The sequence below is a fragment of the Pseudophryne corroboree genome, chromosome 7 (assembly GCF_028390025.1).
Source record: "Pseudophryne corroboree isolate aPseCor3 chromosome 7, aPseCor3.hap2, whole genome shotgun sequence".
Classification (NCBI taxonomy): Eukaryota; Metazoa; Chordata; class Amphibia; order Anura; family Myobatrachidae; genus Pseudophryne; species Pseudophryne corroboree.
In genome coordinates this window covers 387013194-387028238 of record NC_086450.1, presented here as the reverse complement: position 1 = coordinate 387028238, position 15045 = coordinate 387013194, and the positions used below count along the sequence as shown (strand labels likewise).

The 15045-nt window shown below is 48.8% G+C and overlaps 1 protein-coding gene across 6 annotated transcripts in view; it reads left to right on the top strand.

Annotated features, from left to right (window-relative positions):
• The window catches only part of INTS1 (integrator complex subunit 1), a 324003-nt gene that overhangs the window by 293290 nt on the left and 15668 nt on the right, over positions 1–15045 (top strand). The gene's annotated exons all lie outside the window — the stretch shown is intronic.

The window sequence follows — 15045 nt, the reverse complement described above, 5'->3', positions numbered from 1 at the left end:
CAGGAAATGGGTGTTTCTGGGCGGAAACTGGCCGTTTTCTGGGAGTGTGCGGAAAAACGCAGGCGTGTCAGGGAGTGTCTGGAGAAACGGGGGAGTGGCTGGGCGTGTTTGTGACGTCAAACCAGGAACGAAACGGGCTGAGCTGATCGCAGTGTAGGAGTAAGTCTCGAGCTACTCAGAAACTGCTAAGAAATTTCTATTCGCAATTCTGCTAATCTTTCGTTCGCAATTCTGCTAAACTAAGATACACTCCCAGAGGGCGGCGGCTTAGCGTGTGCAATGCTGCTAAAAGCAGCTAGCGAGCAAACAACTCGGAATCACCCCCATAATGTAGTACTGGCTAGAGTTCTCCAAGTGAAGACTAAACGCTGGGGCAAACTGTTAACCCCATTCTGGTGGCTCCCCCTAAGATATTAACACTTTAGAACAGCTCTGCTTTATACAGCAACTACGAGGGGGATATCCAATTATCCCCGGTAAAACATCGGGTCCTAAAAACTGACATTTTTCAGAATTTTTCCGATGTTTCACAAAAATTTTTATTTACAGGCTATCCAGATGGATCGCCTGTAAAATAAAAACCCTTCTCCCGAAAACACACAGGTTCAGTGAAACCTGTGTATTTTCGTGTGAAACAGCCCAGTTTTTGGGCGAAAACGGGGCTGTTTCCGGGGATTCTGCTTCACCTACCGGAGGCAGGTGAAACAAAATCCCTGATAAGCCGGCGCGTGCCGCGGCTTATCTGGGCCAATTAGCTAGCCCCCCGCGGGACAATTAGCCCCGGTAAATTTTTCGGGGCTAATTGGATATCCCCCCTAGTCTCTTTATTTTATTTTTTTCCAAAGTGTTTTTATTGAAGACTTTGCAATGAGGAATACACATAGGGTGGTATTCAATTTTTTTCACCCCGGTTCTGTTTCTGCTGACGGGTGTGGTTTAATCATTTCAGCTCGCTTCCCCTGGGGTAGCGAGGGCATCTAACCCTTTATGCAGCTAAACCTGATTACTATGTGCACGATATGTGTGATAATGAGGATCACTTTAGAAAGGAGATTGAGCGGGATATATCATTTGAATACCACCCATACTGTTCATTGTTGGAAAAAAGAACATAAGTATAACAGCATACAACAAAAATAAACTTGTCATAGAGTAGAGTAGATACTCAGGAGTAAATACCAAAGTACATAAAGCTTTCAAGTTTTATTATTATTGCTAGTTAAGAGCCCGTCAAAATGATAGGGTGGAGGTGCTACTTACAGAGGAGCTGCCTGGTTTATGGAACTCCTGCTGATGGGAGCCAAGGCACTGTCATGCTGAGCAGAGGTGTGTGTGTGTCGCCAGCCCACCATAGAGAGGAGGAGCAGCATTAGCTATATATATATAGATAGATAGATAGATAGATAAATAGACACTGCTCAAAAAAATAAAGGGAACACTTAAACAACACAATGTAACTCCAAGTCAATCACACTTCTGTGAAATCAAACTGTCCACTTAGGGAGAAACACTGATTGACAATCAATTTCACATGCTGTTGTGCAAATGGAATAGACAACAGGTGGGAATTATAGGCAATTAGCAAGACACCCCCAATAAAGGAGTTGTTCTGCAGGTGGTGACCACAGACCACTTCTCAACTCCTATGCTTTCTGGCTGATGTTTTGGTCACTTTTGGAAGCTAGCGGTGCTTTCACTCTAGTGATAGCATGATGCGGAGTCTACAACCCACACAAGTGGCTCAGGTAGTGCAGCTCATCCAGGATGGCACATCAATGTGAGCTGTGGCAAGAAGGTTTGCTGTGTCTGTCAGCGTAGTGTCCAGAGCATGGAGGCGCTACCAGGAGACAGGCCAGTACATCAGGAGACGTGGAGGAGGCCGTAGGAGGGCAACAACCCAGCAGCAGGACCGCTACCTCCACCTTTGTGCAAGGAGGAACAGAGGGAGCACTGCCAGAGCCCTGCAAAATGACCTCCAGCAAGCCACAAATGTGCATGTGTCTACTCAAATGATCAGAAACAGACTCCATGAGGGTGGTATTAGGGCCCGACGCCCACAGGTGGGGGTTGTGCTTACAGCCCAACACCGTGCAGGACGTTTGGCATTTGCCAGAGAACACCAAGATTGGCAAATTCGCCACTGGCGCCCTGTGCTCTTCACAGATATAAGCCGGTTCTCACTGAGCACATGTGACAGAGTCTGGAGACGCCAAGGAGAACGTTCTGCTGCCTGCAACATCCTCCAGCATGACCGGTTTGGCAGTGGGTCAGTAATGGTGTGGGGTGGCATTTCTTTGGGGGGGCCGCACAGCCCTCCATGTGCTCGCCAGAGGTAGCCTGATGAGATGAGATCCTCAGACCCCTTGTGAGACCATATGCTGGTGCGGTTGGCCCTGGGTTCCTCCTAATGCAAGACAATGCTAGACCTCATGTGGCTGGAGTGTGTCAGCAGTTCCTGCAAGACGAAGGCATTGATGCTATGGACTGGCCCGCCCGTTCCCCAGACCTGAATCCAATTGAGCACATCTGGGACATTATGTCTCGCTCCATCCACCAACGCCACGTTGCACCACAGACTGTCCAGGAGTTGGCGGATGCTTTAGTCCAGGTCTGGGAGGAGATCCCTTCAGGAGACCATCCGCCACCTCATCAGGAGCATGCCCAGGCGTTGTAGGGAGGTCATACAGGCACGTGGAGGCCACACACACTACTGAGCCTCATTTTGACTTGTTTTAAGGACATTACATCAAAGTTGGATCAGCCTGTAGTGTGTTTCTCTATCGTCCTAAGTGGATGCTGGGGTTCCTGAAAGGACCATGGGGAATAGCGGCTCCGCAGGAGACAGGGCACAAAAAAGTAAAGCTTTACTAGGTCAGGTGGTGTGCACTGGCTCCTCCCCCTATGACCTTCCTCCAGACTCCAGTTAGATTTTGTGCCCGAACGAGAAGGGTGCAATCTAGGTGGCTCTCCTAAAGAGCTGCTTAGAGAAAGTTTAGTTTAGGTTTTTTTTTCTTTACAGTGAGTCCTGCTGGCAACAGGATCACTGCAACGTGGGACTTAGGGGGAAAGTAGTAAACTCACCTGCATGCAGAGTGGATTTGCTGCTTGGCTACTGGACACCATTAGCTCCAGAGGGATCGAACACAGGCCCAGCCGTGGAGTCCGGTCCCGGAGCCGCGCCGCCGACCCCCTTGCAGATGCTGAAGCGTGAAGAGGTCCGGAAACCGGCGGCTGAAGACTCCTCAGTCTTCATAAGGTAGCGCACAGCACTGCAGCTGTGCGCCATTTTCCTCTCAGCACACTTCACTGGGCAGTCACTGAGGGTGCAGAGCGCTGGGGGGGGGCGCTCTGAGAGGCAAATATAAACCTTATACAAGGCTAAAAATACCTCACATATAGCCCATAGGGGCTATATGGAGATATTTAACCCCTGCCTGACTGGAAAAATAGCGGGAGAAGAACCCGCCGAAAAAGGGGCGGGGCCTATCTCCTCAGCACACGGCGCCATTTTCTGTCACAGCTCCGCTGGTCAGAACGGCTCCCAGGTCTCTCCCCTGCACTGCACTACAGAAACAGGGTAAAACAGAGAGGGGGGGCACATTAATGGCTATATATATATATATTAAAGCAGCTATAAGGGAGCACTTAATATAAGGATATCCCTTGTATATATAGCGCTTTGTGGTGTGTGCTGGCAGACTCTCCCTCTGTCTCCCCAAAAGGGCTAGTGGGTCCTGTCTTCATTAGAGCATTCCCTGTGAGTTTGCGGTGTGTGTCGGTACGTGGTGTCGACATGTATGAGGACGATATTGGTGTGGAGGCGGAGCAATTGCCAAATATGCAGATGTCACCCCCCAGGGGGTCGACACCAGAATGGATGCCTTTATTTGTGGAATTACGTGATGGTTTATCTTCCCTTAAACAGTCAGTTGAGGACATGAGGCGGCCGGACAATCAATTAATGCCTGTCCAGGCGCCTCAAACACCGTCAGGGGCTGTAAAACGCCCTTTGCCTCAGTCGGTCGACACAGACCCAGACACGGGCACTGATTCCAGTGACGACGGTAGAAATTCAAACGTATTTTCCAGTAGGGCCACACGTTATATGATTTTGGCAATGAAGGAGACGTTACATTTAGCTGATACTACAGATACCGTAAAACAGGGTATTATGTATGGTGTGAAAAAACTACAAACAGTTTTTCCTGAATCAGAAGAATTAAATGACGTGTGTGATGAAGCGTGGGTTGCTCCTGATAAAAAGTTGATAATTTCAAAAAAGTTATTGGCATTATACCCTTTCTCGCCAGAGGTTAGGGCGCGCTGGGAAACACCCCCTAAGGTGGACAAGGCGCTCACACGCTTATCCAAACAAGTGGCGTTACCCTCTCCTGAGACGGCCGCACTTAAGGATCCATCAGATAGAAAGATGGAAGTTATTCAAAAGAATATATACACACATGCAGGTGTTATACTACGACCAGCTATAGCAACTGCCTGGATGTGCAGTGCTGGAGTAGTTTGGTCAGAATCCCTGATTGAAAATATTGATACCCTAGATAGGGACAATGTTTTACTGTCGTTAGAACAAATAAAGGATGCATTTATCTATATGCGTGATGCACAGAGGGATATTTGCACACTGGCATCTCGGGTGAGTGCTATGTCCATTTCAGCCAGAAGAGCCTTATGGACACGACAGTGGACAGGCGATGCGGATTCAAAACGTCACATGGAGGTTTTGCCGTATAAAGGGGAGGAGTTATTTGGAGTTGGTCTATCAGACTTGGTGGCCACGGCTACTGCCGGGAAATCCACTTTTTTACCTCAAGTCACTCCCCAACAGAGAAAGGCACCGACCTTTCAACCGCAGCCTTTTCGCTCCTACAAAAATAAGAGAGCAAAGGGCTTGTCGTACCTGCCACGAGGCAGAGGAAGAGGGAAGAGACACCAACAGGCAGCTCCTTCCCAGGAACAGAAGCCCTCCCCGGCTCCTGCAAAAACCTCAGCATGACGCTGGGGCCTCTCAAGCGGACTCGGGGACAGTGGGGGGCCGTCTCAAAAATTACAGCGCGCAGTGGGCTCACTCGCAGGTAGACCCCTGGATCCTGCAGATAATATCTCAGGGGTACAGGTTGGAATTAGAGACGGATCCTCCTCATCGTTTCCTGAAGTCTGCCTTACCAACCGTCTCTTCCGAAAGGGAGAGGGTGTTGGAAGCCATTCACAAGCTGTACGCTCAGCAGGTGATAGTCAAAGTACCCCTATTACAACAAGGAAAGGGGTATTATTCCACTCTATTTGTGGTACCGAAGCCGGATGGCTCGGTAAGGCCTATTCTAAATCTGAAGTCCTTGAACCTCTACATAAAAAAGTTCAAGTTCAAGATGGAGTCACTCAGAGCAGTGATAGCGAACCTGGAAGAAGGGGACTTTATGGTATCCTTGGACATCAAGGATGCGTATCTACACGTTCCGATTTACCCCGCACACCAGGGGTACCTCAGGTTCATTGTTCAAAACTGTCACTATCAGTTTCAGACGCTGCCGTTCGGATTGTCCACGGCGCCTCGGGTCTTTACCAAGGTAATGGCCGAGATGATGATTCTTCTTCGAAGAAAAGGCGTATTAGTTATCCCATACTTGGACGATCTCCTAATAAGGGCAAGGTCCAGAGAACAGCTGGAGACAGCTTTAGCACTATCTCAAGAGGTGCTAAGACAACACGGGTGGATTCTGAATATTCCAAAATCCCATTTAATCCCGACAACTCGTCTGCTGTTCCTAGGAATGATTCTGGACACGGTTCAGAAAAAGGTTTTCCTTCCAGAGGAAAAAGCCAAGGAGTTATCCGATCTGGTCAGGAACCTCCTAAAACCAGGAAAAGTGTCAGTACATCAATGCACAAGAGTCCTGGGAAAAATGGTGGCTTCTTACGAAGCAATTCCATTCGGCAGATTCCATGCAAGAATATTCCAAAGGGATCTGTTGGACAAATGGTCAGGGTCGCATCTGCAGATGCACCTGCGAATAACCCTGTCACCAAAGACAAGGGTGTCACTTCTGTGGTGGTTGCAGAAGGCTCACCTATTAGAAGGCCGCAGATTCGGCATTCAGGATTGGATCCTGGTGACCACGGACGCCAGCCTGAGAGGCTGGGGAGCAGTCACACAAGGAAGAAACTTCCAGGGAGTATGGACGAGTCTGGAAAAGTCTCTTCACATAAACATTCTGGAACTAAGAGCAATCTACAATGCTCTAAGCCAGGCGGAACTTCTCCTGCAAGGAAAGCCGGTGTTGATTCAGTCGGACAACATCACGGCGGTCGCCCATGTAAACAGGCAGGGCGGCACAAGAAGCAGGAGTGCAATGGCAGAAGCTGCCAAGATTCTTCGCTGGGCGGAGAATCACGTGATAGCACTGTCAGCAGTGTTCATCCCGGGCGTGGACAACTGGGAAGCAGACTTCCTCAGCAGACACGATCTTCATCCGGGAGAGTGGGGTCTACATCCAGAAGTCTTCAACATGTTAATAGACCGTTGGGAAAGACCAATTGTAGACATGATGGCGTCTCGCCTCAACAAGAAACTGGACAAATATTGCGCCAGGTCAAGAGATCCACAGGCAATAGCTGTGGACGCACTGGTAACTCCTTGGGTGTACCAGTCAGTGTATGTGTTTCCTCCTCTGCCGCTCATACCAAAGGTATTGAAGATCATACGGCAAAGAAGAGTAAGAACAATACTAGTGGTTCCGGATTGGCCGAGAAGGACTTGGTATCCGGAACTTCAAGAGATGCTCACGGACGAACCGTGGCCTCTACCTCTGAGAAGGGACCTGCTACAGCAGGGTCCCTGTCTTTTTCAAGACTTACCGCGGCTGCGTTTGACGGCATGGCGGTTGAATGCCAGATCCTAAAAGGGAAAGGCATTCCAGAAGAAGTCATTCCTACCTTGATTAAGGCACGGAAGGAAGTCACCGTGAAACATTATCACCGCATTTGGCGAAAATATGTAGCGTGGTGCGAGGATCGGAAGGTTCCGACGGAGGAATTCCAACTGGGTCGTTTCCTACATTTCCTGCAATCAGGATTATCTATGGGTCTCAAATTGGGATCCATTAAGGTTCAAATTTCGGCCCTGTCAATATTCTTCCAAAAAGAATTGGCCTCTGTCCCTGAGGTCCAGACTTTTGTCAAGGGAGTACTGCATATACAGCCTCCTGTGGTGCCTCCGGTGGCACCGTGGGATCTAAATGTAGTTTTAGATTTCCTCAAATCCCATTGGTTTGAACCATTGAAAAAGGTGGATTTGAAATATCTCACATTGAAAGTGACTATGTTACTAGCCCTGGCCTCTGCCAGGAGAGTATCTGAATTGGCGGCTTTATCTTATAAAAGTCCTTATCTAATCTTCCATTCGGATAGGGCAGAACTGCGGACTCGTCCGCATTTTCTCCCTAAAGTGGTATCAGCATTTCATCTGAACCAACCTATTGTGTTGCCTGCGGCCACTAGCGACTTGGAGGACTCCAAGTTGTTGGACGTTGTCAGAGCCTTAAAAATATACATTGCAAGGACGGCTGGAGTCAGAAAATCTGACTCGCTGTTTATATTGTATGCACCCAACAAGTTGGGCGCACCTGCTTCTAAGCAGTCGATTGCTCGTTGGATTTGTAACACAATTCAACTTGCACATTCTGTGGCAGGCCTGCCACAGCCTAAAACTGTAAAAGCCCACTCCACAAGGAAGGTGGGCTCATCTTGGGCGGCTGCCCGAGGGGTCTCGGCATTACAACTCTGCCGAGCAGCTACGTGGTCGGGGGAGAACACGTTTGTAAAATTCTACAAATTTGATACCCTGGCAAAGGAGGACCTGGAGTTCTCTCATTCGGTGCTGCAGAGTCATCCGCACTCTCCCGCCCGTTTGGGAGCTTTGGTATAATCCCCATGGTCCTTTCAGGAACCCCAGCATCCACTTAGGACGATAGAGAAAATAAGAATTTACTTACCGATAATTCTATTTCTCGGAGTCCGTAGTGGATGCTGGGCGCCCATCCCAAGTGCGGATTATCTGCAATACTTGTACATAGTTATTGTTAACTAATTCGGGTTATTGTTAAGGAGCCATCTTTAAGAGGCCCTTTCTGTTGTCATACTGTTAACTGGGTTTAGATCACAAGTTGTACGGTGTGATTGGTGTGGCTGGTATGAGTCTTACCCGGGATTCAAAATGCCTCCCTTATTGTGTATGCTCGTCCGGGCACAGTACCTAACTGGAGTCTGGAGGAGGGTCATAGGGGGAGGAGCCAGTGCACACCACCTGACCTAGTAAAGCTTTACTTTTTTGTGCCCTGTCTCCTGCGGAGCCGCTATTCCCCATGGTCCTTTCAGGAACCCCAGCATCCACTACGGACTCCGAGAAATAGAATTATCGGTAAGTAAATTCTTATTTTTTCCACTTTAATTTTGAGTGTGACTCCAAATCCAGACCTCCATGGGTTAATAAATTTGATTTCCATTGATAATTTTTGTGTGATTTTGTTGTCAGCACATTCAACTATGTAAAGAACAAAGTATTTATTAAGAATATTTCATTCATTCAGATCTAGGATGTGTTATTTTAGTGTTCCCTTTATTTTTTTGAGCAGTGTATAATAGTTGCTATATATACGTAAATGGCAGGTTATAATGATGCTGCACCCCGGTACTGGCACGTGTAAGCTCACCAGTCCCTGCACAGCTCCCGACCAGTAGCAGCTGACTAGAGGGGTCTGAGCTGGTTATCTTCCTCACCTGCATCATCTGCAGCCCCAGCACCGACCCCTCCTCCTCCTCTCGGTCACCGCACTGCTCACCCCATGCAGGGTCTCACCCCTTCCTACCAAACTGATTTGCCTTCTTTTAGCCTTTTGCAGATTTTTTTTACATATCAAGATATATATATATATATATATATATATATATATAGATATATATATATATAGATAGATAGAGATATGCAATACTATATTGAAAAAAAATCTGCATCTCTCCACTGTCCCTATCTGCCTCTACCACCCCACTCTCTCCCCAGTCCCTATCTGACCCAACCCTCCCACCATCTCTTTCTCCCCCAGTCCCTATCTGCCCCTAAACCCACTCTCTCTTTCCCCAGCCCCCTCTCCTTATGCAGTAAGTGTGAAACAGATCAGTATGGTGAGGAGGCTGTAACATCTCTCTGCAGTTTAACTTTCACACAAAGGAGTCATTTGGTCTGTCGGACGCCCTCTAGTGGCCGCCGGCACACGTAACAGAGGTGAGGAGAAGCCTTAGCCTTTTATTATATAGGACTGGTTAAAAGCACGTAAAAAGACAGACACCAGGGCCGGATTATAGTGGAGGAAGGTCGCTACTCACACAGGAACTGCCGAATTTCTGGAAGTCCTGCTGCTGGGAGCTGGGGCTCTGTCATTCTGAGGCTGTAGCGTTAGCCATATATATATATATATATATATATATATATATATATACACACACACTGTATATCTGTAATGGGCAGGCTATATTTACATATGTTGCACTGTATACACCAGTACTGACATGTGTAAGCTCACCAGTCTGGGGGTAGAGGACACCAGTAGCCACCAGCAGCTGGCCGGAGGGGTCTGGGCATGGACTGTGTGGGGGTGTGGGAGGGGCAAGTACAGGTCCCTGCCCCTCCACCGGCAGGCAGTTGAGCTGATTTTCTGCCTCCTCACTCGCATCATCTGCAGCCCAAGTGCCGACCCCTCCTCCTCCTGGTCACTGCACTGCTCACCCCACACAGGGTCTCACTCCTTCCTGCCGACTGATTCACCTTCTCCCCCCGCCGGTAAGTGGCCACATGTGTCCCCCGGTGCCTCCAGTTTGAGTTCTGCGTGACCATCTGGTGGTTCCTACATCCGTTTCCTGGTTACTGCTGCTACTTGTTGCCGAGTCCCAGGATGGCAAGTTACCTGGGGTTGGAGCATAGTATGTGGAGGAGTATGCGTTATATGGCGGAAGCAGTATATGGAGGAGGGATGTGCCCTGTTTATAGGGGGCACTCACTGACGTATTTATAATGTGCTCACCCATTATTTCTCTGACGTCCTAGTGGATGCTGGGAACTCCGTAAGGACCATGGGGAATAGCGGCTCCGCAGGAGACTGGGCACATCTAAAGAAAGCTTTAGGACTAGCTGGTGTGCACTGGCTCCTCCCCCTATGACCCTCCTCCAAGCCTCAGTTAGATTTCTGTGCCCGACGAGAAGGGTGCACACTAGGGGCTCTCCTGAGCTCTTTGTGAAAGTTTTAGTTTAGGTTTATTATTTTCAGTGAGACCTGCTGGCAACAGGCTCACTGCATCGTGGGACTAAGGGGAGAAGAAGCGAACTCACCTGCGTGCAGAGTGGATTGGGCTTCTTAGGCTACTGGACATTAGCTCCAGAGGGACGATCACAGGTTCAGCCTGGATGGGTCACCGGAGCCGCGCCGCCATCCCCCTTACAGAGCCAGAAGAGCGAAGAGGTCCGGTGAAATCGGCGGCAGAAGACGATCCTGTCTTCAGATAAGGTAGCGCACAGCACCGCAGCTGTGCGCCATTGCTCTCAGCACACTTCACACTCCGGTCACTGAGGGTGCAGGGCGCTGGGGGGGCAGCGCCCTGAGACGCAATAAATCGATAAAACCTTATATGGCTAAAATAAATGCATCACATATAACTCCTGGGCTATATGGATGCATTTAACCCCTGCCAAAACATATAAAAAAAAAAAACGGATGATAAGGACGCCGAGAAAGGGGCGGAGCCCATCTCCTCAGCACACTGGCGCCATTTTCCCTCACAGCTCAGTTGGAGGGAAGCTCCCTGGCTCTCCCCTGCAGTCACTACACTACAGAAAGGGGTTAAAAAAGAGAGGGGGGCACAAATTAGGCGCAGTATAAACAATACAGCAGCTATAAAGGGAAAAACACTTATATAAGGTTATCCCTGTATATATATAGCGCTCTGGTGTGTGCTGGCAAACTCTCCCTCTGTCTCCCCAAAGGGCTAGTGGGTCCTGTCCTCTATCAGAGCATTCCCTGTGTGTGTGCTGTGTGTCGGTACTTTTGTGTCGACATGTATGAGGAGAAAAATGATGTGGAGACGGAGTAGAGTGTCTGTAATAGTGTTGTCACCCCCTAAGGGGTCGACACCTGAGTGGATGTACTGTTGAAATTGCGTGACAGTGTCAGCTTTGTATAAAAGACAGTGGTTGACATGGGACAGCCGGCTACTCAGCTTGTGCCTGTCCAGACGTCTCATACAGGGGCTCTAAAGCGCCCGTTACCTCAGATACAGACGCCGACACGGATACTGGCTCCTGTGTCGACGGTGAAGAGACAACCGTGATTTCCAATAGGGCCACACATTGCATGATTGAGGCAATGGTAAATGTTTACACTTTTCTGATAATATGAATACCACCAAAAAAGGGGTATTATGTTTGGTGAGGAAAAACTTCCTATAGTTTTCCTGACTCTGAAAAATAAAATGAGGTGTGTGATGATGCGTGGGTTTTCCTCCGATAACAATTGATAATTCTAAAAAGTTATTGGCAGTATACCTTTTCCCGCCAGAGGTTAGGGTGCGTTGGGAAACACCCCCTGCAGGGGATAAGGCGCTCACACGATTGTAAGAACAAGGGCTCTACCCTCTCTTGAGATGGCCGCCCTTAAGGATCCTGCTGATAAAAAGCAGGAGGGTATCCTAAAATGTATTTACACACATACTGGTGTTATACTGCGACCAGCAATCGCCTCAGCCTGGATGTGCAGTGCTGGGTGGCGTGGTCGGATTCCCTGACTGGAAATATTGATATCCTAGATACAGTATATTATTGCCTATAGAGCAATTAAAAGATGCTTTTCTATATATGCATGATGCACAGCGGAATATTTGCCGACTGGCATCAAGTATAAGTGTTTTGTATTCTAGTAAAGTGGTCAGGGATTCCAAACGGCATTTGGAAGTATTGCCTTAAAAAAGGGGATGTACCCTAGGTCGCCTCTCAAAATAAGACGCCGTATTATCAGGCGCAGTCCTGGTTGGCAAGCGGACAAAAGGGTTCCTCTTTTCTGCTCGTGACAGAGGGAGAGGAAAATGGCTGCAGAGATCAGCCAGTTCCCAGGAACAGAAACCCTTTTCCACCGCTGCCAAGCCCTCAGTATGACGCTAGGGCTTTACAAGTTCAGGCACGGTGGGGGCCCGTTCTCAGTGAATTTCAGTGCGCAGTGGGCTCACTCGCAAGTAGACCCCTGTATCCTTCAGGTAATATTTCAGGGGTACAAATTGGAATTCGAGACGTATTCCCCTCGCCGTTTCCAAAAGTCTATTTTACCGACGTCTCCCGCTGACAGGGAGGCAGTTTTGGAAGCCATTCACAAGCTGTATTCCCAGCAGGTGATAATAAAGGTACCCCTCCTGCAACAGGGAACGGGGTATTATTCCACACTATTGTGGTACCGAAGCCAGACGGCTCGGTGAGACCGATTTTAAAATCTAAAATCTTTGAACACTTACATACAGAGGTTCAAATTCAAAATTGAGTCACTCAGAGCAGTGATTGCAAACCTGGAAGAAGGGGACTACATGATGTCTCGGGACATCAAGGATGCTTACCTTCATGTCAAAATTTACCCTTCTCACCAAAGGTATCTCAGGTTATGGTACAGAACTGTCACTATCAGTTCAGACGCTGCCGTAGGGATGGTCCACGGCACCCCGGGTCTTTACTGAAGTAATGACCGAAATGATGATATTCCTTCGAAGGAAGGGAATTTTAGTTATCCTTTACTTGGACGATTCCCTGATAAGGGTAAGATCCAGAGAACAGTTGGAGGTCGGTGTAGCACTATCTCAGGTAGTGTTGCGGCAGCACGAGTGGATTCTCAATATTCCAAAATCGCAGCTGGTTCCGACGACTTGTCTTCTGTTCCTAGGGATGATCCTGGACACAGTCCAGAAAGAAGGTGTTTCTCCCGGAGGAGAAAGCCAGGGAGTTATCCGAGCTAGTCAGGAACCTCCTAAAACCGAACCAAGTCTCAGTGCATCAATGCACAAGGGTTCTGGGTAAAAATGGTGGCTTCCTACGAAGCAATCCCATTCGGCAGATTCCACACAAGAACTTTCCAGTGGAACCTACTGGACAAATGGTCCGGGTCGCATCTTCAGATGCATCAGCGGATAACCCTGTCACCAAGGACAAGGGTGTCCCTCCTGTGGTGGTTGCAGAGTGCTCATCTTCTAGAGGGCCGCAGATTCGGCATTCAGGACTGGGTCCTGGTGACCACGGATGCCAGCCTGCGAGGCTGGGGAGCAGTCACACAGGGAAGGAATATCCAGGGCTTATGGTCAAGCCTGGAGACAAAAATATCCTGGAACTAAGGGCCATTTACAATGCCCTAAGTCAAGAAACGCCTCTGCTTCAGGGTCAACCGGTATTGATCCAGTCGGACAACATCACGGCTGTCGCCCACGTAAACAGACAGGGCGGCACAAGAAGCAGGAGGGCAATGGCAGAAGCTGCAAGGATTCTCTGCTGGGCGGAAAATCATGTGATAGCACTGTCAGCAGTGTTCATTCAGGGAGTGGACAACTGGGAAGCAGACTTCCTCAGCATGACCTCCACCCGGGGGAGTGGGGACTTCACCCAGAAGTCTTCCAACTGATTGTAAACCGTTGGGAAAAACCAAAGGTGGACATGATGGCGTCCCGTCTTAACAAGAAACTGGACAGATATTGCGCAAGGTCAAGGGACCCTCAGGCAATAGCGGTGGACGCTCTGGTGACACCGTGGGTGTACCAGTCAGTGTATGTGTTCCCTCCTCTGCCTCTCATACCAAAAGTACTGAGAATCATAAGAAGGAGAGGAGTAAGAACGATACTCGTGGTTCCGGATTGGCCAAGAAGGACTTGGTACCCGGAACTTCAAGAGATGCTCACGGAAGACCCGTGGCCTCTACCTCTAAGAAAGGACCTGCTCCAGCAGGGGCCTTGTCTGTTCCAAGACTTACCGCGGCTGCGTTTGACGGCATGGCGGTTGAACGCCGGATCCTGAAGGAAAAAGGCATTCCAGATGAAGTCATCCCTACCCTGGTCAAAGCCAGGAAGGATGTAACCGCAAAACATTATCACCGCATTTGGCAAAAATATGTTGCGTGGTGTGAGGCCAAGAAGGCCCCTACAGAGGAATTTCAACTAGGTCGTTTCCTCCATTTCCTGCAGACAGGACTGTCTATGGGCCTAAAATTAGGGTCCATTAAGGTTCAAATTTCGGCCCTGTCGATTTTCTTCCAGAAAGAACTGGCTTCAGTACCTGAAGTTCAGACATTTGTAAAAGGGGTACTGCATATACAACCTCCTTTTGTGCCTCCAGTGGCACCTTGGGATCTCAATGTTGTTTTGAGGTTCCTTAAGTCACATTGGTTTGAACCACTCACCACTATGGACTTAAAATATCTCACATGGAAGGTGACGATGCGGTTAGCCCTGGTTTCAACCAGGCGTGTGTCAGAATTGGCGGCTTTTATCATATAAAAGCCCTTACTTAATGTTTCATTCTGACAGGGCAGAATTGAGGACTCGTCCTCAATTTCTCCCTAAGGTGGTTTCTGCTTTTCACATGAACCAACCTATTGTGGTGCCTGCGGCTACTAGGGACTTGGAGGACTCCAAGTTACTTGACGTGGTCAGGGCCCTGAAAATATATGTTTCCAGGACGGCTGGAGTCAGAAAGTCTGACTCGCTGTTTATCCTGTATGCACCCAACAAGCTGGGTGCTCCTGCTTCTAAAGCAGACTATTGCTCGTTGGATTTGTAGTACAATTCAGCTTGCACATTCTGTGGCAGGCCTGCCACAGCCAAAATCTGTAAAAGCCCATTCCACAAGGAAAGTGGGCTCATCTTGGGCGGCTGCCCGAGGGGTCTCGGCTTTACAACTTTGCCGAGCAGCTACTTGGTCAGGGGCAAACACGTTTGCTAAATTCTACAAATTTGATACCCTGG